A 16368-nucleotide genomic window follows, 5' to 3' on the forward strand; every position below is an offset into this window, starting at 1 on the left:
TAAGCATAAAAACAACAATAAGGAAAGAAATGGTTGGGGTAAGAAGAGAGGACATACAGTTTTTGAAGCAGACATCTTAAATTGTTTAACATTAAAGGTTCAAACAACTGTCTTTTTTCAAGTTCCAGTGACAGTGTTTATTTAAAGGAGGTCCTGCATTTTTCCCCAATAAAGCTATAAGAAGAAAAAAAAGCAAGTGATTGTATGGTTTTTACTACATTCACAGAGTTGGTCAACCATCACCACAATTAATTTTAGAGCATTTTCATCACCTCAAAAAGAAATCTCATGCCCATTAGTTAGCATCCCCCAAACGCTCTCATCCCCTCAGCACTAGGTAACCACTAGAAATCTACTTTCTGTAGATTTTTCTATTCTAGATATTGCGGTCTTTTTTCGGTTAGCTTCTTTCACTTAGTATAATGCTTTCAAGGTTCATCCACGTTGTAGCATGTATCAGTTTTTAAGTTGAATAATATTCCACTGTATGGATATACCACATTTTATTTATCCCTTCGTCAGCTGATGGACCTTGGGTCGTTTCTACCTTTTGGCTATTGTGACTAATGCCACTATGATCATTCATGTACAAGTTTTTCTAGAGACATATGTTTTCAATTCCCTTAGGCAATATCTAGGAGTAGAATTGTTAGACCTATGGTAACTGTTTCAGTTTTTAAGAAACTACCAGGCTGTTTCCCAAAGTGGCTGCAGAATTTTAAATTCTCACTGTGTATGAGGGTTCAGATTTCTCAACATCCTTGCCAACACTTGTTGCTATCAGACTTTTTTATTATAGCCATCCTATTGCCAAAACGGTATCTCACTGTGATTTTTATTTTTATTTCCTTAATGACTAATGATGTTGAACATCTTTTCATATGTGAAGTTTTTTTTATTAACTAGGTACATGATCAAAAGAGTTGTGAGACAACTGATACAAAGTTCTCTGGTAATTTCAGCGGCAGCTATGCAAAGAAAACCCCAGAAAGCATTCTGATACAACAAGAGTAGCACCTGTTCAAGACATTTAGCTCTTCATGGAAAAGAAAAATGGGGCACCCATAGATGACATATAAAACAAGCTGAATAGCAAGAGAGACTAGTAGGAAATCAAGATCAACCAGATGTAGACATCTATACACCACCTCCAAATCAAAAATGTTATACAACTCCGAGGAACATACAGAGTATCACCTACACTGTCTCCACTGCTTAAACTGACGCATGGCTCCACTCTCATTAGAAAGCAGTGGTGTTGGCAATGCTTCAGTCACTTCTTTGGCACACCATGAGGGGCAACCTTAGTGATAACTCTGAGGTGGCACCATACAAGGACCAAGTCATTGGAAGTCAGTGCCTGCGTCTGTAAAACGAGCTCTCCTTAGTACAGACCAGAATGACAGGTTTTTTTTTTTTTTTAATATAACAAAATATAAACTATTTTAAAAACTGTCCTTTTTGCCCAAATTTATATTCACTTTATATTTTGGTATTATGGAACAACAGTGAGAGTCAACATCTTTACTTGGCAAAATTATTTTTGGAAATCGTCTGTATGAAATCCAAAAATCTGGGAACTCCTGCTTTAGTACGTACCTTCCACTGTAGAAAAATCCTAGTCTTTCTAATTTACTCCCGGTGTGTGTTTACATCCTTGCTTCTGTTGTTTCCCAAACCCTAGAATACCATCTTCAAATGCTACCCACTTTTCAAGACCCTGAACTCATTCAGCCTCTTATTCATTCAGTAAGTCTGTTTGTCAAATATTTACCAAGCATCTAAGTAGAAGGCATCATGGTGGGGGAAGGAATTAGGGGGAGGAGTGTGTGCAAAGGTGATTGGCACACAAACCCTACTCTAAGGGTTTTATATTCTATGCTCTCTGTCAAGCCTTCGGCGATGGACTGGTTAACAACTACTGAACAACATCATCTGTCAATGGAATGATGAGGGGGTCGACTATTTTACAGTAGAGCTGCTTTGGAAAACCAAGCACATATAGGTCACAGTACATAATACACTATATATGGTCTTTTAGAGAAGGCCTTATGGATGAGCTTTAAATAGTAAAAAGGACAATAATAAAGGTATGTACTTTAAGTCAGATGAGCAAAGCAGAGTTTCCCATCTCCCTAAATCTAAGAACTAATGTCAAGAAATCTGATAATTCTACCAAGAAAGAAAATGCTCAAATGATTAATTCTTTTTTAACTAATCCTTTTTATTTAAAAAAAAAAAAAAAAAAAAAAAAACTTTTTTTTTTTATACCTCTAACACCGGAGTGGTTGTTTTCTGAATAAAAAGTCTCTTGTTTCTCTTTTTCCACTGCCTTTCTCTCTCTATCCTCACCCTGCTGAATTTAATTGCCTTGGCAATGCCGAAACAATGTCTGATCCTAATAGGTCAGCATTGATCGCTCTAAACCAATTGGTTCCTTCATTAGCAAGAAAATGAAGTAAAGAGAAAAGGCAGGTGGCTCCCGCACAGGCAGCTGGGCTTTTGCTCCTCTTACAGTGCCTCTCTCTCATTAAGCAGTAGCTGATCGATTGGCAACTTGCTCAAAATCCACAAAAACTATTCATCACTTTTGACACAAACCTGTTTTAACAGGCCACTCAATTCAAGATTTGGATAACCCCGACAGTCTATTTGTGGGGCCCATCATGTTCTTCCCAGACAGATCTCTCTGAAGATCATATGGAGAAAAAGGAGGACACATCATCCAAACAGCCATTTCCTGGCAGGGCACCAAGTAAAGCCCAGAGTGGCCAATCCCAGCTATGTCTTAGGAGCAAAGACTTTCCAGGAGGATCCTTCCCCGAGTCTAGATGCCATTGCATCTAGTACAGGCAAGTGGGGTAAGGAACTAGTTTTGGTAATATCAGCAAGAAAAAGCAATCAGGGAATCTAAAACTATCAATCATTACTAAAAGGGAGAAAAAGAAAACAGGGTCACAGAAGAGGGAAAAGGAATGCAAAAAAAAAGGGGGGTGCGGGGGGAGGTGGGAAAAAGGAAAACACACATAGGAAGAGCACATTACTTTGGCTGGTTGAGAAGAAAAGTGAATTAAGGAAGACAGCAGACTAGTAGTTTTGTTAGATGGTCTAGGAAACTACCTATCTTCCAGAATCAATGGGTCAACCATTCCTGGGGCAACATGAATCTGATCACACACCAAACTCTTTTTTGAGGTAAGTAAAACAGCCTAGGGAATGGGGATATCTACTCAATGTCCTATGAGCATCTTCTATATGCCAAAGACCACATTCCAAAAAACCAAACCCAGTGTCGTCACATCGTCACATCGATTCCAACTCATAAAGACCACATTAGGCACCTTAAATAAGATATCTTATTGAGCCTGATAACAATCGTATGAAGAGGTCATTTTATACACTAAAGAAAAAAATAAAATAAAATTTAGAGATATAAAGTAACTTGTCCAAGGACACATAGCCAGTCAGGACATATGGCAGGCAGAATTCAAATGTACTTCTGTTCAATTCTAAAGCCCATGACCTCTTAACGAATCTCTAGGAAATCTAAAAACAAACAAACAAAAAACAAATACAGAAATAACTTATAAGGTATAAAAAAACAAAGTAATTTTTTAAAGGAATGAAAAGACTGGGAACACACAGTCACGTTTTATTTACCAGGTTATTGCTTTCACCCCAGTGTGTTCTCAGTAATTGACCCCAGGTTCTACACATTCTGAGGGGACGAGGCAGGGCCAGTGTTGTTGACAACAAGCTTCCCTTTCACTTGCTGCCCTTCTACAGCAGAGTAGTTGTAAAGAACTGGCCTTAAAAACAACTGACTGCTATATTAGTACTTCAATTTTCTTCTAAATTTCAAAGCCACAGACAGCAACAACTTATTTCAACCTGCATGTCAGCAAGTAATTCCTAGTGTTAACAAAATCAAGTTCCAAGAAAAACTATCCCCTTCTCAAACAATGCGAAACCTGACCATAGTTACTCAATAAAAACTACTTATCTATAAAAAAAAAAAAAAAATTTCTATATGTAGCATTTATTCACCAATCATTAACAGAACACCTTCCATGTTCAAGGAACTCACTTAAGCCCAAATGAACACTGTTACAGTTATTAAACCCTCTCATCAAAAATATAACTTACCTGAAATCTATTACAACGTTGACTTGTAGGGGAATATCAGCTATGTTAACAATAGGAAATAATCAAGAGGTGAGTTTTTATAAATAGTCAGATTCGCTACTAGTGACAGACCCACAGAGATGTTGAGCCTCTCACTAAAAGAAATGAGACAGAGAAAGAAGGAGAGAGGGATATTTATTAGGGGTCTAATTATCTTCTGGGCACTACGTTATATCCTAGGGATATAGAAATGAAATGAATGGGGCACTGTTCTCTACGACTTTATAGTCTAGTAGAAAAACAAAAACAAAAAACCAAACCCATTGCTGCTGAATAAATTCCAACTCACAGCAACCCTACAGGACAGATCAGAACTGCCCCATAGGGTTTCCAAGGAGTGGCTGGTGAATTCTAATTGCCAACCTTTGGTTGGCTGCCAATATCTTAACCACTGTACCACCAGGGCTCCAGAGTCCAGTAAAAAAAAAAAATGCCATTGCCATAAAGATGATTCCGACTCATAGCGACCCTACAGGACACAGTAGAACTGCATATATGGTTCCCGAGGAGCGGCTGGTGGATTCGAATTGTTACCTATTGGTTAGCAACCGAGCTTTTAACCACTGTGCCACCAGGGCTCCTAGAGGAGACGATATGTCTAATCAGTCATTCATCCATCCATTTGCCCATCCCTTCCTTCCATCTTTCTAACCAACAACCATTTACTAAGAACCTGTGATGTGTTGCCAAGCTCTGTGCTGGGCGCAGGGGATACAACAATGGACCACAACCTGACTTCATGCCTCAGAGTCTAGTGGGGAAGAAAGGCCAGGAAATAGGCAATCAGGATAAAATGTGATAAGGGCTAAGGTAGAGGAAAGACAGGGTACTCTTACAGCATGGAATGAGGGTGCCACTGAGGGTGGCAGTGTGGGTAAGAATGCTTCTCACAGAAGTCACGTCTAAAGTGAAACTTGAAGGAAAACTAAGAGTTCAAAAAGTGAACGAAGAGATGAGAAAAAGGAGGGAGAATTCCTCTGTGGTAGGAGAACAGAGGTGGATTATCCAATAGGCAAGGTAAGCACAGTGCTTGCCTTGCTTATCAGATCATCTGCAGTGAACAATTTCACATTTTTTCACAACATCAAAGATTCTGCTTCTAGGTATGGCTGGCATCAGTCTCTCTGCCAACCTCACACCTTCCTACAGAATTAAAACCTCTTTTCAAATTTACAATCCCTGACAGGGGTGGATAACCCAGTAAGCAAAGTAAGCACAGACTTACTCATGCTTACTTACTAATCTGTAGCGAACAACTTGACATAGGTTTCAATGTGGAGAAACCCATGTGAAACTGTTCACTACAGATGAGCTGGTAAATACTGTGCTTAGCTTGCCTACAGGATAATCTGCCCCGAGAGAGAATGATATGTGGGAATGCCCAGGGACAGGCTCCACACACACACAAAAAAAAAAGTGTGAGTTCATTCCAACTTATAGAGACCCAACGGGACAGAACAGAACTGCCCCACAGGGTTTCCAAGGCTGTCATCTTTATGGACGCAGACTGCCACATCTTTCTCTTGTTGAGCAGTTGATGGGTTCCAACTGCTTAACTTTGAATTAGCAACTGAGTGCTTAACCACTGCGCCATCAGGGCTCCATAAGAGCACGCTAAAGGGGCTTAAAGAACTTCTATAGATACTGTAAGGAGCCCTGGTGGCACGGCGGTTAAGCGCTCGCATGTTAACCGAAAGGTTGGTGGTTTGAATCCACCAGCCACTCTACTCCTGTGAAGATTACAGCCTAGCCTTAAGGGGCAGTTCTACTTTGCCCTATAGGATTGCTGAGTCGGAATCAGCTTGATGGCAACAGGTATAGATACTGTGGTAGCCACCCTCCAAGATGACCCCGAGTGGTTGTCTTCTGTCATTGATGCCCTTATATAGTTCCTTCCCATACCAATGTGAACTTTGTAAACAACAGAATACTGTGGAAATGACAATGCTGACATGCAGAACTAGGTCATAAAAAATAGTGTGGCTTCTGCCTTGCTCTCTCAGATCGCTTGCTCAGGGGGAAGCCAGCTGTCAATGCTGTGAGGACACTTCAGCAGCCAATATGGAGAGAACAAAAGCCTCTGCCAACAGCCGGTGTCAATCTGCCAGCCACACAAGTGAGTCACCTTTAAAGGGGAATCCCCAAGCTTATAGTCCAGCCTTCAGATGACCACAGCCCTGGCTGACATCATGACTACAACCCTGGGAGAGGCTACACCTCAAGCCAGAACCACCCAGCTAAGCTAGTCAGGAATTCCTAACCCACAGATATTGTGAGATTATAAATACTTGCCCCCTCCCCCCTCCACCCTTTTAGCTCAGTAAAGAAGTCACTCCTGAGGTTCATCCTTCAGCCAAAGATTAGACAGGCCCATAAAACAAGAAAAAACTAAATGGGCACACCAACCCAAGGGCAAGGATAAGAGGGCAGGAGGGGACAGGAAAGCTGGTGATGGGGAACTCAAGGTCAAGAAGGGAGAATGTTGACATGTCGTGGGGTTGGCAACCAATGTCATAAAACAATATGTGTATTGTTTAATGAGAAACTAATATGCTCTGTAAACCTTCATTTAAAGCACAATAAATAAATACTTGCTACTGTTTTAACCCACTACATTTGGGGAAATCTGTTAAGCAGCCATAGATAACTAATAGATGCAGGAAGAGTGGGGGCTGAGGGACATGGCTGACAACAGCTGAAGAGGTAGGCAGGGCCAGATCTAGCAAAACTTGGAACAAAAGGGAGATTGGACTTTATTCTCAGAATAATGGGGAGTCATTGAAGGAATGATAAAATCAGGTTTGCATTTTAAAAAGAACTGGTTACAGTACGGGAAATGGACCTGGGAGACAAAATCAGTGTCAAAAACCTCAGTCAGTATATTAGATACAAACCCAGGGCATCTCTAAGATTCTACATCTCCAACTTCCTCTTTAACCCACACTGAGTAACTGTCTTAAGTTATCTACGGCTGCTATAACAGAAATACCAGAAGTGGGTGGCTTTAAAAACAGGAATTTATTCTCTCACAGTTTAGGAGGCTAGAAGTCCATATTTAAGGCACCAGCTCCAGGGGAAGGCTTTCTCTCTCTGTGGGCTCTGGAGGAAGGTCCTTGTCATCAATCTTCCCCTGGTCTAGGAGTGTCTCTGTGCAGGGACCCTGGTCCAAAGGACATACTCTGCTCCCGGCTGTGCTTTCTTGGTGGTATCAGGTCCCCCTGTCTCTCTGCTTGCTTCTCTCTTTTATATCACAAAAGAGATTGACTCAAAATACAACCTAATCTTATAGACTGAGTCCTGCCTCATTAACATAACTGCCTCTACTCCTGCCTCATTAACATCATAGAGATAGGATTTACAACACATAGGAAAATCACATCAGATGACAAAATGGTGGACAATCACACAATACTGGTAATCATGGCCTAGCCAAATTGACACACATTTTTAGGGGATGCAATTCAATCCATAACATTAGCCTTTCCACTTGTGGACTTGGATAAAAGCATACTGCTTTCTGAACAACTGTTAAGGGATCGGAGGAGGTACAGAGGAGTTTCCACTCCACTGGGTGAGCCTTGACCAATGGGAAATGGAAGATGGATGGGAAGGTGCCCTGTCTGCCAACAACCTGCTGTGTGTCTCTGCAGTGGTGGCCAGCATGGTAATACACTGCATCACACTTCTTGTCTGACTTTCCTTCTTCCTTTCCCCTCACCACTCTGGGTCCAGAGTTGCCTAGTTACAGGTACAAATGTGATAAATACAAATTGAGATGTGCTGTAAGTGTAAAACACACACTGAATTCTGAAGATTTCGTATTAAAAAAGAGAATTAAAAAGGCCTCCTTAATATTTTTTATATTGACTACATGTTGAAATAACACTTCAGATATATTGGTTTAAATAAAATAAACCCATAACCCACTGCTGTTGAGTCGATTCCGACTCATAGCAACCCTGTAGGACAGAGGAGAACTGCCCCGTAGGGTTTCCAGGGAGCACCTGGCAGATTTGAACTGCTGACCTTTTGACTAGCTGCCTGTAGCTCTTAACTGCTATGCCACCAGGGTTTTCTTAAATAAAATAGATTATTAAAATTAATTCCACCTATTTCTTTTCACATTTTAAAACAATGGCTACGAAAAAATATAAATAATGACTACTTCTATTGGACAGTGTTATTCTAGAGGACATGGACTAAGACAGTAAGTAATTTAGGCAGGAAAAGAGCGACTAGTTGCAATGGAGATGTAAAGGAGAGGATGGGTTGGAATGGAATTTAAGGGGGAAGAAATGCCTAAACTGAAATGACTGACTATGGAGGAAGGGGAAGAGGGAGGAATGAAAGGTGGTGCCCAACTTTCTTAATGAGCCAACTGGGTCTCATTCACCTAGAGGAGAACACAGGAAGAAGAACATGTTGAAGGGCAGGACTAATTAGTGTGAGGCATTTGGCTGTGAATTCAAGGTGTTTATGCATCGCTCTGGAGCCCTGGGGGCACAGTGGTTAAGAGCTACAGATGCTAACCAAAAGGTCAGCAGCTGGACCCCACCAGCAGTTCCCTGGAAACCCTATGGGGCAGTTCTACTCTGTCCTATAGGGTCACTATGGGTCCGAATCGACTCAACGACAACAGGCTTGGTTTTTGGTTTTTTGTTTTTGTCAGTCTATTGAAGCTGTTCAGTGGCCACTTCGGTGTGCCGGCTGAGCGTGCAGAGCAGAGATCTCGGCAGGAAATGAAGAGCTGGTATTGACTGATGCCATGTGAGGCCAGGGAGAGTGAGGAAAGCAGAGGACACGAGTAAACAAATATATTTATGGTATCATTTTAGACTGTGATCACTGTTATACAAAAATTAAAAGAGGATCAAAAGATCGTGAGTGATGGGATATGGCTGGGTGGCTACTCAAGCTTGAGGATAATTATGATGGGAGCAAGGAAGCTTGCTGGGTCACAAAGAGAGAGGAAGGGCACTCTAGGCAGAAACAGCATCGCGTGCAAACAAGAAATGCAGAACGGTCTGGCAAGTTCAGGGAAGAGATAGGCACCTGGTACTGTTGGAATATAAAGTATGAGGGATGGAAAGGAGAAATTGAGTGGGCACAGAGTGGCCGATCATGAAGAGCTTTATAAGAACCTTGGACTTTATCTCACAGGGAAAGGGGAGCCCCGAAAGGTGTTTAGTAGAGGAATGATGTGATCTCATTTACTGTTTACAACTTTCTTTAAGGTGTATGTTCCTAACTCCAAGGAGCCCCCATCCATTTGGTCCTGACATATCACTGGGTTCCCTGGAGCACAATCTGAAAACCACTGAACTAGATGACTTCCCTAAGCCTTAAAACAGTCTATGACTAAAGGACTGGTGAGAAAACTATAATACTGTATTGTGTTTCACAAGTCTGTCTCTCCCCTCCTGCCTTCCCTGACATTCACTCACTCGCTCTGAGGTAATTACATGCATGGAAAGCCAGAACGTTAGAAACATGAGGCCACAACAAGAAAGCAATATTTGTGTTGCAGAAGCATATCACATTTTTCAGGCAAAATAACCAGAAAGAAGGAAGTGAATACCTTCTTCAGGGTCGTCACTGAACAACCCAAACTATAGAGACAATAAAGTCACAGCAATGGCCCTTTGACCACCTTCCATCCACCTGCTCTTTTGTTTTTAATGATTCTGTTGCCCATAGGGAAACAGGTCAGGAAAAGAAGGAAACCACCAAACAAGTTGATTATGACAATTAAGAAGAAAATTAAGCTAGTGGCTGAAATAGTGTTTTAAATTTAAGTTTACTGTATCTGTTTATTTCAACTGTACAAATTTAAGCACTTGCCATTTTTTCCCTAATTTATTCTCATGTTCTTTTTTTTTTTTTTAAGTCATTATTTTATGGCTAGGAAAAGTGACTTGTCCGATCACATATTCTCTACTTATTGGTTCAGAGTCTTTTCTTTACTTACATTCCATCATGGGTTTTCTAAGATGAAACACATTTTAAAACACTAAGACGGAAAATACATTTGTTTTTTTATCAGGAAAAGGTTTTTAAAGTAAGTGATGGTCAGGAATAGCCTTCACCATATAACAGCAGGTCATATTAAAAAAAAAAAAAGTCCTTGCTGTTGAGTCAATTCCAACTCATAGCGACCCCATAGAACAGCCTCACAGAGTTTTCAAGGAGCATCTGGTGGATTCAAACTGCCAACCTTTCACTTAATCACTATGCCAGCAGGGTTTCCAGCAGGTCCAAAAGTGGGAAGAATTTACAAACACTTCGTGAAACACCGAGAAACGGCTGTGTCTCAAAAGCCAAATGAGCTACTGAACAAAAACTAAATTAAAGCCATTAATAAAAAGCTTTTCGGTGGACCACATCTAAATCCCACTGACTTCTTAGTCTTTCTATATTTTAATATAATGCACCTAATATACCTAGATTTAGAATATCTTGAAGTAAAGCTATAAATCTTAATACAGTCCATTAGTTGAACTAGAAATACTATACACATGCAATCACATGAAAGGCAATAGTGTAACAGAAAAGAGGGTTGGACTTGGGAGTAAAAAAGCTCAAGTTTCTGTCACGCCACCTACTCATTTTTGAACTATGACAACTTACTTAATCTTTTTGACTGTCAGTAAAATAAGGTTACTGGTGAGTAGCACATAATTTTAATTCCCCAAATAGGCTCACCAACCTGCTTAGATGGGTTTGGTTATTTATGGCAGAGACTGCTAGTTACCTCCTCTAGAACCCATTTTCCTCTTATTAACAAAATCTTTTTTTTTTTTTTAAAGATGGGCACATAGCTGCATGAAGTAACAGCTACACTTTCTCTAACTCCCTTAAGCTAAAAGTAGCCATTTGACTACATTCTGATCAAAGAAATATAAGCAGAAAGGTTGTGTAAAACAACCAAGAAGGTTCCTTAAAAGGAACGGGCTCAGTTGCGAAATGCACTCTTCCGCACTTCTTACAATCTTTGTTCCTGCTGTCTGGAATTCTATCGTGATAGCTGGAGCTCCAGCAGCCATCTTGGACAAGGAAGCAGTCTTGAGAATGGAAGCTACGTACTCATACCGGCAGAGCAGAAAGATAAAAGAAACCTCGATCTTCATTCTTCACGGAATCATCATTGCTGGGACTGCCTATATTCAATCTTCTTTTACTTGAGAATATACTCTTGTGTGCTTAAGCCATTATATTATTCTGGGTTTTCTGTTACATGCAACTGCATCTAATTCTAGCTGATACAGTATCCTTCCTATGTGGTCTCATAAAGCCTTAAATTTCCATTATAAAACTTATCATGCTGTACTGTAATTGCTTATTTACTTGCCTGCTTCCCTAACTAGACTTTAATTTTGATGAGGGGAGTACTGTGTCTATATCACTTGTGTTGAATCCACAGTGCCTAATATACCCTACCTGTTGCTGTCCAGTTGATTCTGACTCATAGCAACCCTACAGGACAGAGCAGAGCTTCGCCATAGGTTTTCCAAGGCTGTAGTCTTTATGAAAGCAGACTGCCACATCTTTCTCCTGTGGAGCAAATGGTGAGTTTGAACAGCTGACCTTTCGGTTAGCAGCTGAGTGCTTAACTACTGCACCACCAGGGTTCCTTTCGCCTAATATACAAAAAAACCAAACCCACTGACGCTGAGTCAATTCCAACTCATAGCGACTCTATCGGACAGAGTAGAGCTTCCCCGTAGAATTTCAAAGGAGCGCCTGGCAGATTCCAACTGCCAACCTTTTGGTTAGCAGCCATAGCAGTTAACCACTACGCTACCAGGGCTTCTGCCTAATATACTGTAGATACTAAATAAATACTTGTACAATGATTGATTATTTTCTCTGTAAGAAAAAACAAGAAAGAATAAAAGACAAATCAAGGTGTAACAATCAGTGCATCTAGGGATCTGTCTGTTTGCCCGGGTTGTCGGAAGGCAGAATAAGACAGTAAATGTGAAAGCGCTGTGAAAATTATAAAGTGTATACATAAATGTGGTTCATTACAAGTGAGAAAAACCATACGACCATAACAAGGCCATTGAAGTCGTTCAATAATGTTTTTTTTTTTTTTTTTGAGGCTTCTCTTCTTTATGAGAACCGTTATAAACCTTTACCTCTCTTCTAAAGTACTCTACCCAACCCCTGCCCCATTTATCTCAGAGATGACCCTGCCTCCTGCTTCAAGCAAACAATGGAGGTCAATGACATAGTATTTTCCAACTCCCCTCCTGTTCACTCTCTTCCCCCTTAGCTCATACTCTTTCTTTCTAAGGCCTGCATCTCCACCTGAGTTCCTGACCCCATCCTGTCCTGATTCCTTCATTAGTTACATTCCTTCTATCTAGTATCTTTAACAGCTCTCTCTCCACTAGCCACTTCTTCTCAGCCCAGATCCTTAAACAACGTATCTGTTTTTACCGTGTTCACTCTGTAAGCAAGTACCCTCTCTCTCCTTCCCTATCTTACCAAATTTCTTAAACCCACAGTTTATACACACTCTCCTCACTTCTACATTTCAGATTCAACTCTTCAGTCTGCCCTTTTGCTCCTCCACTCTACTGAATCTGCTGTTAAAGATCACCCAACAGCCTCCTTCAGGCCAGACCCAAGGCCTCTTTATCCCACTTGACAACCTTAGGAACATCTAGCATGATTAACCCCTTTTTCCTCAAAAGCCTTGCTCCCTCCACAGGTTCTTCTACTGCCATCTGACCATTCCTTTTTGGGCTGTTTTGTGCCCTTGAACTCCTCCACTTACCCCTTAATGGTCATTCCCTGGGATACCATTGGATACTCTCTTGTCTCAGCAAATACACTCTCCAAGGCTAGTTCATTCTCTCTCAGAGCTTCGATTACTTTTAAACACAGTTTATTTGGACTTCTCATGATAAAGGTATTTGTGTTCACTGTAACCATTTTTTTTTTTTCCAAACATTTCTAAAGCATCTACTTTGTGCCAGGCCTAGTGTGGTGCAGTGAATTGCTTTAACATGGCCCTTCTAGCCCTGAAGTTAGGCTTGGTCTGACAACACACCATTTTTACAGTTAAGAATTCTCGGGTTATTTATTTAATCCTCACCATAATCCTGTGAGATAAATATCTATTATTCCTCTGCCCAGAATGCTTCTTCCCCACTTTAAGACGGGCAAATTCTTATCACACTTCAGGTATGGCAGGGCTCGAGTCATTTCCTTCCCCAACCCCCCTTTATAGATCAAAACTTTGTATTACTTTTGCACAGCACCCTTTTACTTCCTTCCATAGTATATGTCATAAGTGAGATTTATATTCTTTCTGTTTACCATGTCTGTCTCCTTTAATGGACAGTAAGTCTCATGAAGATGGGGACCATATTCATTTTATTTACCATTACACAATCAGCAAATTATTTATTGAATATATACATTAAATAACTTGAAGTAATAAAATAGGATAGAAATCAAGCTATCTTTCTACTGCACTATAATCTTAAAATCCCAACCTTTATAGCACCAACTTCCTTCTAACACTTCTCTCACTGAACGAATCTACCTTCCAGCAAAGGCAATCACTTATTCAGTCATTAAAGCTAAAAACCTCAGTCATCTTTCTTTTGCTCCTTCTCCATATATAATTGCTTTCTTGCTTCTGTGTTCAAAATGCCTCTCAAAGCAATTCCCTTATCTCTCACCTCTGTTGCTTGAGAGAGCCTCTTGCCTCCAGGCTCTATAATGGCTCACACATTCTTGCTGAAGGACCCCGCTGAAATTAAAATTTCCCAAAGGAGAGAGAATCATCATGGTACAAAATTGAAATGATCAACCTGGGTAAGAGCCTAGAATTAGAGACCTGGAAAAAATTTCCATGTTACTTAATCTATTTCCTAGCTTCCAAGGTAGAGCTATCATGACTCATTCCAAAAAGACAAAAAGTGGTAAAGAACAGAGGCTTTGGGGTAAGAGACCTGGGTTCATGTTCCAGCTCTGCCATTTACTTATTAACAACAGGACTATGGGCAAAGACTCCTCATTGTAAAATGGAGTTCAGTATTAAATGAGAATAATTCAATATATAGCTTAGTTCATGACACGTAAGTGTTAACTATACATATTCTCCAAAAGAATTCCCCAAAAGACTAAACCTGCTTTATCAACTAGCTCCAATATATTTGAGATTATAACAGGGAGGCCAATATCAACTAGACTCAGGAGGCATGCTTTAGCCTATCATGCCGGGCTGGCTGATAAAAACCCTAGACAGGAAGGCTCAGAGAGCTTCCTGGTTGATGAGAACATCTGCTCTTCGTAGGGCAGTGTGTCCCTTGGAGCACAGAAGCTCCACGTTGGGAACTCTCCCGAACTTCACCCTATGTCTCTCTTCATTTGAATCCTTTTTGACTATAATAAATCTGTAGTCTTAAGTGTGGTATATTGTCCGTGAATTATCTAACCCAAAGGGGCAGTAGGAGCCAACGGGTCAGAAAGTAAGGGTGTTGAGCGGACTCCCAAACTTGCAGCTGTCATCCCGAAGGGGTAGTGGGAAACCAGCCCTGAATTTGTGGCCAGCACATCAGAAGGTTGGGGTGTCATGTGGGCTCCTCGAACTTGCAGCTGGTGTCTGCCTGTGTGGCAGTATGAAGGATGGTGTCTTTATGGCTTGAGAGCTCTGATCTAGCTCCATGTGGCTATGGTCAGAGAGAGAGTGCTGCAGGTGTGGCTGGCAACAAGGGTGGAAAAGTGGGAATGTGAAGACTGGATCAATCTCCGCATTTTGGGGATTGGATTCATGCTGATCCTTACTGTGCAGATGGAATACCCCCATTCCTCCAAAGCAACCAAAGCAATCCCTATCAACCTTCAGCTGGCTTCTTTGCAGAAACTGACAAGATGACCCTAAAATTCAAATGGAAATAACCCAGAATACCCAAAAAGAGATCGAAGAAGAGCAAAGTTGGAGGACTCATACTTCCTGATTTCAAAACATACTACAAAGCTACAGTAATTAGGACAGTGTGGTAAAGGCATAAGGACACAGATCAATGGAACAGAATTGAGAGTCCAGAAATAAACCCATACATCTATGGTCAATTCATTTTCCACAAGTATGCCAAGGCAATTCAATGTGGGAAAGGGTAGTCTTTTCAATAAATGGTGCTGAGACAACTGGGTATCTACATGTGAAGACCTTACCTCATACTATATATAAAAATTAAGACAAAATGGATCAATGACCTTTTTTTGTAGAAAGGAAACCATAAAACTCTTAGAAGAAAACATAGGCATATATTTTGTGACTATGGATTAAATAGTTTCTTAGATACAAAACCTAAAGCCCAAGCAAGCAAAGAAAAAAAATACATAAATTGGGCTTCACCAAAATTTTAAAAACTATGCTTCAAAAGACATTATCAAGACAGTTAAAAAAAAAAAAACCCCACAGAATGGGATATTTGTAAATCATATGTATAAGGGTTTAGTAATCAGAATATATAAAGAACTCTTACAACTCATCAATAAAAAGACAAATAATGCAATTTAAAAAAAGGGCAAAGGATATAAACAGAGATTTCTTCAAATAAGAGATGCAAACAGCCAATAAGCGCATGAAAAGATGCTCGGCATCACTGCCCATCAGGCAAATGCAAATCAAAACCACAATGAGATATCACTTCACACGCACCAGGATGGCTATATCAAAAAGATGGGAAATAACAAATACTGCCAAAGACATGGAGTTGGTATTACCATACGTTGCTGCTGGAAATGTAAAATGGGACAGCCAGATTGGAAACCAGTTTGGAAGTTCCTCCAAAAGTTAAACATAGAGTTAGCATATGATCTGGCAATTCTATCCTTAGGCACATACCTAAGAGAACTAAAAACGTGTCCAGACCAAAACCTGTACATGAATGCTACTAGCAGCATTATTTGTAACAGCCAAAAGATAGAAACAACCTCAATGTCCACCAACTAAAAAATGGAAGACAACATGAGACAACATACAATGAAATTCAGCCATAAAAAAGGAACGAAGTACTGACACATCCATCCATATACACATGGATGAACCTTAAAAACAGTATGCTAAGTGGAAGAAGCCCGCCACAGAAGACCACACATTGTATGCTTCCATTTATGTGAAATGCTCAGAACAGGAAAACCAATACAGACATAAAGCAG

The 16368-nt window shown here is 40.5% G+C and overlaps 1 protein-coding gene across 5 annotated transcripts in view; it reads right to left on the bottom strand.

The window, feature by feature from the left end:
* Nucleotides 1-16368, bottom strand: part of BTBD9 (BTB domain containing 9) — a 454871-nt gene that overhangs the window by 226598 nt on the left and 211905 nt on the right. The gene's annotated exons all lie outside the window — the stretch shown is intronic.

This window comes from Elephas maximus, chromosome 1, assembly GCF_024166365.1.
Source record: "Elephas maximus indicus isolate mEleMax1 chromosome 1, mEleMax1 primary haplotype, whole genome shotgun sequence".
NCBI classification, from domain to species: domain Eukaryota; kingdom Metazoa; phylum Chordata; class Mammalia; order Proboscidea; family Elephantidae; genus Elephas; species Elephas maximus.